Source organism: Triturus cristatus, chromosome 1_2 (genome assembly GCF_964204655.1).
Source record: "Triturus cristatus chromosome 1_2, aTriCri1.1, whole genome shotgun sequence".
In the NCBI taxonomy this organism is placed as follows: Eukaryota; Metazoa; Chordata; class Amphibia; order Caudata; family Salamandridae; genus Triturus; species Triturus cristatus.
The window spans coordinates 128955458-128967544 of record NC_140580.1 but is presented as its reverse complement, the minus strand read 5'-3'; positions in this window follow the sequence as shown (position 1 = coordinate 128967544).

The window sequence follows — 12087 nt, the reverse complement described above, 5'->3', positions numbered from 1 at the left end:
AAGAAATTTATCTTTCCTATTTTTAAGGACCGTAATTTTGAGCAAGTGAGGCCCGCATTGGTTTATCTGCAAATGCTAGGGTCACCACTGGTATGTTTCGGGGTAGCCAGCTACATCACAGGGGCCATCAGGTGTAGAAATAGGGTGCAGTCCTCTGGTAACCTCCCTCATTTTTAGTTTCGTTTGATAGTTGGAGAACGTGGATTAATGAATTAGTTTTGGTTTTATGGGATATGTAAAAATTGTAGAATCATTTGGATGACATACTTTTTATTGTGATTATGTGCCAATTATATTGTATTATTTACTATGGATGAAACATTGTTAATTGTGTTTATTTGGTATTGTATTAATGGACTTTTCAGATTACTGTAATTGTAACTATTTGCAACATGAAATATCGTCGTATGCTTTGATGGTTTTAAAATTTTTAACTGAATAAAGCTATTCTTGACTTGACTTGACTTGAGAGCCTCACTGCCACAGAATGCAAATGTTAAAGCTCTCTCCCATTTTGCACAAACAAAAATGTTGTATACATGTGAAGGACACCCTTTAGCTCTCCTCAACCTCCTTGTAAGTTTGCCTCTATTTCTAGGATATGTGGTTGAGACAGCGAAACCCTTTAAGGAAATGCAACAAATCTGCAAAAGTTTCACAATTTTATTCTTAGAGTCTGTTCTGTTTTATGCTCTTTTCGTGCCTGAGATATTGATAATGGCCGCAAGGAGCATGTGTACCAGCCGACTTTGTGTTATTATATTTATAGCCCGAAGTTCAGGAGGATGAGTATATGTACAACATAACTGTTTTTTGACCAGACACAGCTGACTATTGACTTGGTGGCCTTTCTAGTATCTGGGAAACCAAGAATACATTGTGTTCACCTAGCGCTGGACAGAGGTACATCATGTGAATTTACTGTGACAGCACTTGACACTCAGAATAGACATACAAACTACAGTGGAAATGGCAAACATCACATATTGCCTTTACAGACTCTGGAGTTTTCCATCAAAAAAAGGCAGTAGGTCTGACATATTTATGGTGAAAAGCAAATGTTAAAGTGAATAGGCATTTAAGGGTGGATTGTCATTCTCTGTCTTGAAGCCTACACATAGGTATTTTGTTGCATCAGATCTCGCAGTGTATCATTGTAGGCAAGAGGTTTTGTGTTGGTTATCCCCTGTAAGACACTGTGGATATAAAGGATTTGCTCTTTCAGAATCATTGTCAAGCATTTTTAGAAGAAATTGTATTTTGCTTAACCAACTGTAATTTTGTATGCCATTCGAATTGTACGACTGTGTGGCTGATGGTTGCCTTGTGGAAATGTTTACACTCAAACCTGTAGGCTTGAGTTGGTTATGGTGACAAGCTCTAGACACGATTGGTGCATTGGGAAGCATTATGTCTAATGCTATAAGTGTGATCTGCTCATTAGGCTTAGTTTATTTATTGTAAAAAGCATTTGTGAAGGCTAGTAGGCATTTATCAGTTGGTTGTCATCACATTGTTATAGACTTTCGACAGGCATTTTGCTGCGTGCAATGTCACAGGTTACCATAGTAGGCAAGAGTTTTGGCGTTGGCCACCCGCTCTGACAAACCCTCAGGGTTTTCACTATGCTGATTTTGGTAGACGCTATTGAGAGGGGCTGTAAATTGTTTTGAAAATTGTATCTTACTGTGCATTTGTAATTTTATAACTATGCATGATGGAAATTTGTTACATGGAATCTCATAGATCACCATAGTAGGCAAGGGTTTTGGTGATGGTGAGCCATCTGCACAAACTATGGGGATAAAAGATATCCACCATGATAATCCTTATTAGGCTCTCTTAGGAGAGATCGCATTTTTTTGCCAACTGTAATTGTGTACACATTTGTAATTTAATGAGTCATGCCTGATGGTTGCCTTGTGGGAAATCTCACTCTCATTGCAGTTGGCCTGAGTTGGTTATAGTGACAAGTCAATTATAACAGCTATAAGCCTGATTGTTGGACAGAGAAAAGATATGCAAAAAGTCATAGGTCTCGTCTGTTTACTATGAAACGTGATGACAAAGACAGTAGGCCTTTTTTGTGTGAACAGCAGTTGTGAAAGCCAATAAGACTCTAACGGTGAATTGTTATCACACTCTGTCACAGGCTGCAGTATTTTGCTCCATCTAACCTCACAGATTACCAAAGTAGGCAAGGGTGTTGGTGTTGGGCACCCACTCTGACAAACCACGGAAGTAGATTTTCACTGTGAGGAGGTTCTTGTTAGGCCCTATTTATAGAGGCTGTGTATTGCTATGCCAACTGTAATTCTGTACATATTTGTAATTTTATAACTGTATGCATGATGGCTGCCTGTTTATGCACACTTCAGTATGCCTGTGTTGCATGTAGTATCAAGCAAATGGTAAAGGCTGTAGGACTTAACACTTCACTGGGAAAATGTAGGAAAGTGCCCCTCTTTGACATGATCACCCCCACATTTTGCCTGTTAGTCTATGCTATTTTGACTGGAAGTGCGGTGGGCTCCTGCTATCCAGGTCCCCAGTGCCAGATCTCTTTCTCAAAACTGTACAATTATTCCCCCAATTGGCACTCCTGTAAGTCCCCAGAAAACAGTACCTCAAGTACCCAGGGCATGGGTACCAAAGAGGGTCCCTAAGGGCTGCTGCATGTATTGTGCCACCCTAAGGGATCCCTCACCTAACTCATGCAGACTGCCACTGCAGGCTGCATGTCTTGGTGCAAACAAAAGTGAAAACACGAATATGGCACACAACCCTGTATACTACGTCTGCATATACTGCATGCAGTTTATGTAATTCATCCTTACAGCCCTAGAGCAGGGTGCACTATACTGCATGTGTGGACATATCTGCATGAGCAGATATTCCCCTCTGCTGGCCAGTTCAATTACTGCCAGTACGAGTGTCATGATCCTGTGCACTAGCCGAGGCACATTGGTGAGGCCCATGTGCTATAGCAAGGTTACAGGAGAACAAATGAGGAATGTGTGTTGGGTTATGCACTAACCTGGGATAGGAAACTCCAGATCCCAAAGTTCTTTGACCTAGCAGGTAAGTCCCTCAGCTGTACCCTTGCAGCCATGTTGATTAATGGGGTTATAAATGCTGTCTAGTTCAGATCCTCGTTGCTTGATAATTGTTCCTCAACACGAAGACTGGTTCATTGTTATCCCCATTAATGAATCAATCCTCGTTTGGCTTTCATTGGTGTCAGCCTTACGTCTTAGAGTGGGTGTGTCTACTTCCATGCTTGGTGGCTGGGAATTGCCTATGTGATTCTCTGATCGGTGACAGGCTTCCCCGAAGGGTGGCCGAGTTGACGTCAAACTCCCCTGTCGGCCAATGACATCCCAGTTCAGCTACAGAGCAGTCGACAAGCCTTTCCTGCCGGCTGTGGACTTCCCCGCTTGGCTACAGTGATTGTCAGCTCCTCGACCTCGCTGGCCATCTAAGTCCCACAGAGGGGAGCGCTGGTTAAAGTGTTGGCAGCCAGCTTCTGGGGAGGCTCTTACAATGGCCCATCCTGGACTCCAGCAACACTGGGTAAGTGCAGGGCACTCCTGAAATGGAGCATTTATCCTTGTCACTACAACTTTCTGCTCTGCTACGGTACGTGACATCAGGGCCGGTCGTAGAACTTTTGGGGTCCGGGGCAGAAAAGGAATGTGTGAGGCCCCCCTAATTTGCACACATAGGAAGTGCCATTAATTAAATATTGTTTAGCGACTTTGCAAGAAGCAACTTTCCTGGTGCGGATATCAGTAAAGCAAAAACATAAATAATAACACTAATAAATTAAGCACATATATGTTACATTTCAATTAACTGGAAATGCATTATATTAGTCACAGAGGATAGAAAGGTTTGGCCTAAGTCTCTCCAAAACGTACAAGTTCAATCAAATGTTAACCATTTGTTTCCAGATTAGTGCATTAGATACATATATGTGCATATATGTGCATGCAGTATTTATGTAGCACAGACAAAGCCGAAAGGCTGCTAAGAACTGTACAGATTCAAAGACACAGTCAGCATGTGATAGGAGGAGTAGATGGTTTGTGGATTGTGATTGCATCATGCTTGAGTTTTTGTTTTTAAGTTAAGTATTCGCTATTCCCTAAATTGGAGCTGACTTCGGGCTGTCCGGATGGATATGGGAATAATATTCCAGATCCTTGGTGCATAGATCGGAAAGGCCTTTTTCTTGTTTGTTTTTTTCATCTATTTTTAGAACATCTTCTGGTGTCCTTGCTGCGGGTGTGTGGAGAGCCACTGGAGATGGCAAGTTTGTAATCCAAGAAGGCAGGGGTGTTAGTCGTTTAGTGCAAACCTAGCCAAAAGCAGCGGAGCAATGTACAAGGTTAATGGCAAGCATAAAGTCAAGGGGTGGTGGGAAAGGTTGCTGGATTGTGGACTGTTATTGCATTATGATAGCTTTGCAGATAATGCAGCTGAGCTTGAAGATGATGCGGGCCAGTATGGAGGACTTGTGGAGTCGCATCACTGTATTATGATGTGGTCATATTTCTTCATGCCTTAGTGAGTTGAGCTGCAGCACGTGGAATACTCTTGGGGGGAGGCAGTGTGGATTAAAATTCCGAGATGGTTTCCCAGATAACCAGTGCAATTTAGGCTTATCTGCAATAAAGATCTGAAAGCAAATAAAACAGTTGAAAATAGCTTGACTTCTATTGAAGGCATCACCCTAGTCACTGAAAAACACCAGAAACTACCAGAATACAATCATATGCAGCCTAATAGGATTCAATGTCATGTGCCATGAACCATGGCTAAAACTCCCGTATAAACGTCCTCTGAAGCCTTTAAATGTTCTGATACTAATCATTATTAAAAACGTACATGGTTTAATTTTTTAAATTTGCATAATGCAGATTCAGTTAACATCTCCTCTCATTTGATTTCTCCAAATTTTGAACAAAACCTGGAAAGCACACGTTTAAATGCTCTTAAATAATGCTACGAGCCAGGTCTACTAACTGGACCATTTCCTTGGGCCTGACAGTGCTGGACTATGCCTGCAAGGCCCATGGGAGAGGGGACAGGACTCTAGGGTTGTGTCTGGTCAGTATTGTACTGACATGGATAGTATTTTTTGTCTAAAACAGAGCAAAAAAGCTGAAGATCTCAATAGAACCGATAGGGATATAACAATATAGAACAACATATTTGTGCCTCATCAGCTAAGTAAAATCTTTCAAATTGGAAGTGCACAAAATATAAAGATAAATGGTGTGAGCAGAGGTCTTCAAATTGGGATACGGCTCCCCTGGTGGACCTCAATTTATCATAGGGGGCATCAGCCTCAGCAGTGGCTGAGATTAATTCAAGCATTCCATCCTTCATTTTTTGTATACTTTAGTGAGTCACCCTAAGTGGGACGGTAATGCCCAGACGTGAGTCCCATGCACACTGTCACTGGAACCAACATATACCTGGCTGATGACCCCTAACTAGGAAGACACCTGTTCACTTTCTGTATACTTGTTTGTGGACAGTAAAATACAGCCATAATTTGGGTGCATTGGACCCAGGCCACGGTCCCACTGCACTTTCAGCGCTATTGATAGCTATACCCTTCAGAGGGCATTTTGCCCTGGGTCTTGCAGCCGTGTGACAGTGCTGCAAGACCCAGAACAGCTGGCTTCCTCCCCTGGGCCTTCTTAGAACTGGCCTATAGCTGGTAGGCCTAGGGTAGAATGGACCTTTCCTGACATTAGCAGCTCTGGATCATGGTTGTGTGGTGCATGAGAGAGGGGTCAGTGGCAAAGTAATGTAGCAATGGGCCCTGATGCAAGACAATGATACCAGACAGTAAAACACAGCTTTAATCTGGGCGCATTGGATCCAGAACATCCATGAGCCCATGTGCCACTACACCTGCTGCACTGCTGATAGCTACACTAAAGTCCCCTTCCACTCCCGATAGTATCATATCTTCCAGTCTGTAATGTGAAGTACTGGCTAAAAGTTTCATCGAGAAGGTTGAGCGTATCTATAGCAGGTTCTGCCCTGGTGATACCCCCTGCGGCATGGGTTTGAACACGTCCTTAAGTTCTGTGACCCACACTCTCTCCTCGTTCCCACCCATCTCCCCTAAAGCTATGGAAACACTGTTTGCTAAGGTAAAACAGGGTCTCAAGATGATGCCTGAAACCTGACTTGCCTCAAAAATGTCAACAGTGTCTTCTGCCCGAGTGCTCGGAGCTGATTAATCTGTCCCTAACTTCGATGTTGGTCCCCAAGTCTTGGAAACATGCCAAGGTGGTCCCTTTGCTGAAAAAGCCAACACTAGATGTGTCCAAGCCTGAAAATGTTCTACCTATATCACTCCTCCCGTTCTTATCCAAAATCATGGACTCATATGTCAACACGCTTCTAACTCAATATCTGGAAGTGATTTAAATACTGAACACATCTCAAATGGGTTCAGGCCATGGCCTAGCACCGAGTCTGCTCTGCTGGCGGTCATAGGATAGCTACGGTCCTCTCTGGATGCGGGCAGAACTACGGCATTAGTTCTGCTAGATATGAGCGCGGCCATCGACATGGTCTCCCATGAGATTCTGCTACATCGCCTGGCAGAGATCGATCTCGATGACAAGGCCCTCTCTTGGTTCTCGTCCTTTCTTGCTGATCGGACCTTCCAAGCAATTGTCCCTCCTTTTTCTCCCATTACGCTGTGGTGTTCCCCAGGGGTCAGCATTGAGCCCGACGTTATTTAACATCTACATCAGACCACTGGCTCTGATGGCTAAAACCTGGGGCATCTCTCTGGTGTCATACGCTGATGACACCCAGTTTGTGATTACCTTTTCCAACAATCCTAGCCAGGATTCTGCAAAATTTAAAGCTGATCTAAAGGCCATTTCAGAGTGGATGGCAGTCAACTACCTGCAGCTAAATTCGGCTAAATCCAAGATCCTTCTGGTAGGGAAGGGCTCTCATCTGTGGGGCAAACAGTGGTGGCCTCTTGCTGTTAGAGTACCCATAGGCCAATCCTGTGGTTAGGAACTTGGAATTTCTGGTGGACAAGGACCTCACCTTTGAAGCCCAGGCCAAATCAGGGGCAGGTAAATGTTTTGGACTACTACGTGGCCTAGAATCAATACTAGGTCTCTTTGATTCTCAAAGTTGGCAGTTGATCATCTAATCTTCCATTATGGCTAGACTGGATTACAGCAATGTGCTACTCCTGGGAGCCAACAAGTCCGTGACCAATAGGCTTCAACGCATCTAGGACCCTGCTGCCTGCGCTCTGTTTACTCTCCCTAAGCACTGCCATGTCTCTAGCCTCCTCCATCGGTTACACTGGTTACCTTTGGAACAGAGAATACACTCCAAAGCCCTGTGTATCATTCACAAGATCCCTTTGGACATTGGCCTAGAATCTTGAGCGAAATATGCTCCCATTATGTACCCACACGTGCTCTGCAGAGCTGCGACTGGCCAGAGTCCCTCGGATATGGAAGGCCAGAGCGGGTGGCTGCTCTTTCCACACACGGCCCCCGCCCTGTGGGACTCCTTACCCCTTCCTAACTGTAGCACCCCTGACCACTGGACCTATTGAAGGATGGTGAAGTCCTGGCTTTTCTGCAATTATTAACTCCCTTATGACTCCTCATTCTATGTTCAACTGTATCGCTGGGACACCCCGTTGTTGAGGCAGCCATGCTCTCTACAAATAATTTAACATAATATAACTACTGAGGGAGGCCTCCAATGAGCCTCACAGCCATACCTCTGGTCTGCTAAGCTCATGGACTGGCACCTCCTCCCTTCAGTGTTCAACCACGGCCGGTTGCAATGCCCAGAGGAGGGATGGCCTCTCCTAGGCCTCACAGCTTTGGAACATGGCTGCAATGCCCAGGGAAGAGAGGCAAGTAGCACAGCAATAGTGCAATGGGCACTGGTTCAAAGTAAAAGCATCCCCTCACTCTTGTCTACTAGCTGCACAGTAAAATAAATCCATAATTTGGGAACATTGGGCCCTTAATACCCCATGGCCTAGTGCCACTGCACCTGCTGCACTACTGATGACTATGCCCCTGACTGATGACTATGCTCAGGCACAAACGGAATGCATTAGGCCCCTTTCATTTGCATGCAAGGTGAAATCACAGGAAATGACATCACAGGACATATACCTTGACATTGACCTATGCACAGTGCCATGGTACAGACCTGTGAGATAGTGTCAATTGGGCCCAGGGGAGGGGTCCACATGAGCCTTCGCCCCCACATCCTGGGCTTCTTAGACATGGTGTAGCACTGGGAAGATTAGGGGAGGGACCCACTAACCCATGGGCTTTCCAGCACATAAGTACGGCTGCAAAGCTCAGGAGAGAGGGGCTCTCCCCATGGCCTGGCAATGCTCCACTATGGCTATGAGACATACGGTAGGGACCTCCATTTGCCTTGGCCTCGCTAACGTAGTTTAGTGCTATGAGGCCCAGGAGAGGAGACCCAGGATAGGGGAGTCCCCAAGCATTGGCCTCACAACAATAATGTAGCACTGCAAGCTCAGGGGAAAGGTGTTCCCTTCCAGGGACCACCTCACCATGATCCACAGCTGTGATGCCCATGGGAGTTTTGTCCCATCCTCTGGCCTCACACATATGTGGTAGTGCTACAAGGTGCATTGAATGTGGCCCTGCTGCTCTAGGCGTCACGTTCATAGTCCGGTGCTCCAAGACCCAGGGAAGGGGAGTCCTCTTCCCTGGGCTTTACAGCCATGAGCCCTAGTCATCTCTGCAAGAGTCAAGTAGAGTTGAAAATTTTCCATTATCGCTTCCCAAAACAATTTATGCCTTTGGAGAAACACTGCACGTGTGGAGACACATTTTGGGTAACTAAGAGTCACATAGCAGATTTTTGGGGCTTCATTCTAAATCCCCCCCCCTAAAATGGATCATTTTAAAAGACAACTTAGCTGGAGATTGAGTTTATCAAGTGTGATTACTCTTCATACTATATGTGTGTTCTAATCCCTTTACCATTTCCTGGAGCAAGCCTTGACTACTCGAAATTGCAATTTTTAAGTGACAAGTGTAGAAAATTAACTCTGGTATTCAAACAGAATGAAATAGTCTTAAGCTGTTCAACATCAGTGTTATCAGTATCTACCATGCATACTGTCCAATAAGTGGCCACTGCCACAGGACCTGGTCCAACTGGTACGTTTTAACCATAGAACCAGGATATTTGACATCTAATCTCAGTTTTATGATTGAAAGAATCACCATGTTCTAAAGCTGAGCAGGATCGATAACAGAGTGACGATTCCCTGGGAGGGACAGCCCCTTCACCTTGCCATCAGAATCACTGACACCCCAGTTGCGTTCTAGTGGACAAGTTGGAGATATGGAACCAGGAGACGTGTTTTTTAAACCTGGCTCCCATTTAGCCAAATTGCGTATTCTTGGGCAATGATTTTTCTGAATTTATTGCCATGGCCACTAAAATTATGCGATTGCTCGGCTGCTATATTTTCGCATCATTATAGATTTGCCAAATTTGCCACATAATTTATCATCTGCTGCATAATCTGCAGGTTTTAACACATTTTGTTTATATCTCAAATGGTTCAAACGTTCCTAATATCATGACATGTGTTACTGCGCAAAGAAAGATCCTTTGCACAGCTAGACTGGTTACCTTTCTGTTGCTTATTGGTAAATTTGGATGTTAAACTGGTACTAATTAAGTGCAACAAATGCCCAGGCAGTGTTAATAAGTGTAAAAATGACAATATAGTGAAGTAGTACTATCATGAAATGCGCCGAAGTATGCTGCATAATATGCCTTATCTTGGTACACAATTTACTCATCCCTGCCGCATAATTTGACCCTCCACTGCCACATAATTCCAGTGGCTCTGCTTATTGCTGTGCTGCTCCCTGTTTTTGGCTTGTTTGGAAGTATTTTGATTCAATGTAAAAACTGCTAATCACCGAGATTTAAAAAAATTTACTGAATATTTCCTGAGAGAAGGGAAGTTCCCAGTCATATGTAATAGTCACCTAAATGCAGGACCATGGTAAATATATAGCCTTTATGCAATTAGCAGTGCACTACAATCCTGGGTATACTAATTTAACAAACTGTATGATCCTGGGCAAGTAACACTCTCCCTGTGCCTCGTCCACTGATCTGACAATATGGCAGCACTTTGAAACAGGCGTAATGTGAGAAATGGCCACTAAAGGCATACTCTCTGGCTCTGGCTAAGCTCATGGTCCAGTTTGAACCACAAGTCTATAAAGAACTGAGCATTCATATGCCTTCTGCCTGCCACCCTCTGTCTAACCAGGATGTGGCATTACTTCTAGAAATGCCAACTTTGTAACTGGGGAACCAGGTTCAGGTCTTGGCGTCAGCTCAAGATCCTGTGATTCTGGGTAAATCATTTAGATATATACACAGCTTTGGGTTTGTGATTACCTAATATTGATTTTTTGCAATTTGCTAACAGGTAATCGCAAACAGCTATGTACAAATGTGTATTTCACACATTTAGCGATTCCCTGTGGGTCGCAAACAGACCTACCTCATTAATATTCATGAGGTAGGTCTTGGTTTGCTACCCATTGGGAATCACAAAAATTACTGGGATGGTGGCCTGTGGGGGTCAGCAGACCACCATGCCTGTGATGGCTTTTAAAGGAAGCAATGCTCTTGTTTTTTTAATGCAGTCTGCTTTCCTAAAGGAAAACAGGATGCATTAAACAAGCATTGGCATAGCCAATAGGTCTCGTCTTTGGGACCTTATAAGTGGTTAGCCAGAGGTTTTGGCTTTGCCATTGTTTCTAAGCTATGTCGTAGAGAAGTGTGGCTGATGTGTATCATGTTGAAAATTATAATAAAGAAGACTGACCACATTATTGTGCAGGCACGTGCATACATTACCATGTGAAATGTATTTTTATTTTTTTATAGATTTATATAGCGCAAACGCAACCCGAAGGTATTGGAGCGCTTTACATGAGCACCAGTTACGTTACACAAGGACACATTCATTTTTTTTGGTAGGCACGGGGAGATTAAGTGATTTGCCTAGAATCACAGGATGTGGAGTCGACCCCGAGGCTCGAACCTTGGTTTATCGTCTCCAAAGTCAGCAGTCTAGCCGTGAGACCACATCCTCTCCCCAGAGACGCATGACGCATGCGCCTTTTGTTTACTTGTATGATCCAAAAAAGAATGCAATAGCTTTCGCATTTGCTTGAGTTAGAACTATTGATGTTGTAAATGATGATGTCTTTTACCTATGTGTTATGGAGTGTATGTATGTTGTGTGTAGTGGAATTCTGTGAGTTGGATTGGAATTGTTAGTTAAGAATTATGTGGAATTATGTGGAGAGGGGTTGGGTGTGATGGAGTGTAATTATGTGCAATGGTATTTAGTGGTGTGGAGTGGTATGTAGTGGAGTTTAATTATGTGGTGTGCTGTTGAATTTTGTAGCATGATATGGAATTATGTGGTTTGGATTGGATGTATGTGGTGTTATGTAATTGTGTTGAGTTGAATTATGGGGTTTGTTGGTGAATTATGTGGTGTGGAATGGAAATGTGTGGAGTTGAATTGTGTGGCATGGAACTGTGTGAGTGTGAAGAGTGAAGGAGCAATGTGATAGAGAGATAAGGGAAGGATGGGAAGAAAGGGGGAAGGGATTAAGAGAAGGGAGGAAAAATGGTGAGGATTTAAGGAAGGGAAAGAGGGACGGCGTGAGGGAGAGAAAGAGGAAAAAAGGATAGGAGAGAAAGCAAAAAGAACAACGAAAGGACTTAGTGAAAGGCGGAAAGGCAGGATATGAGTGACTGGAATAAGTGAAGTTGAAATTAGGGTTTAGGAAATAAGGTGAGGGTATAGTATTAAGGAGTGAAGAGAGGGATTAAGAAGGGCAAGAAGGAGGAAAGGAGGTAATGAAGAAAGATAGGACGGTAGAGAGGAAGATAGGCAGATGGGACAGTGGAAGTACATAGGAAGGAAGAGTTTGGGGGAAGGAGGAATCGAGGAAGGGCCAAGAGATGGTTGGA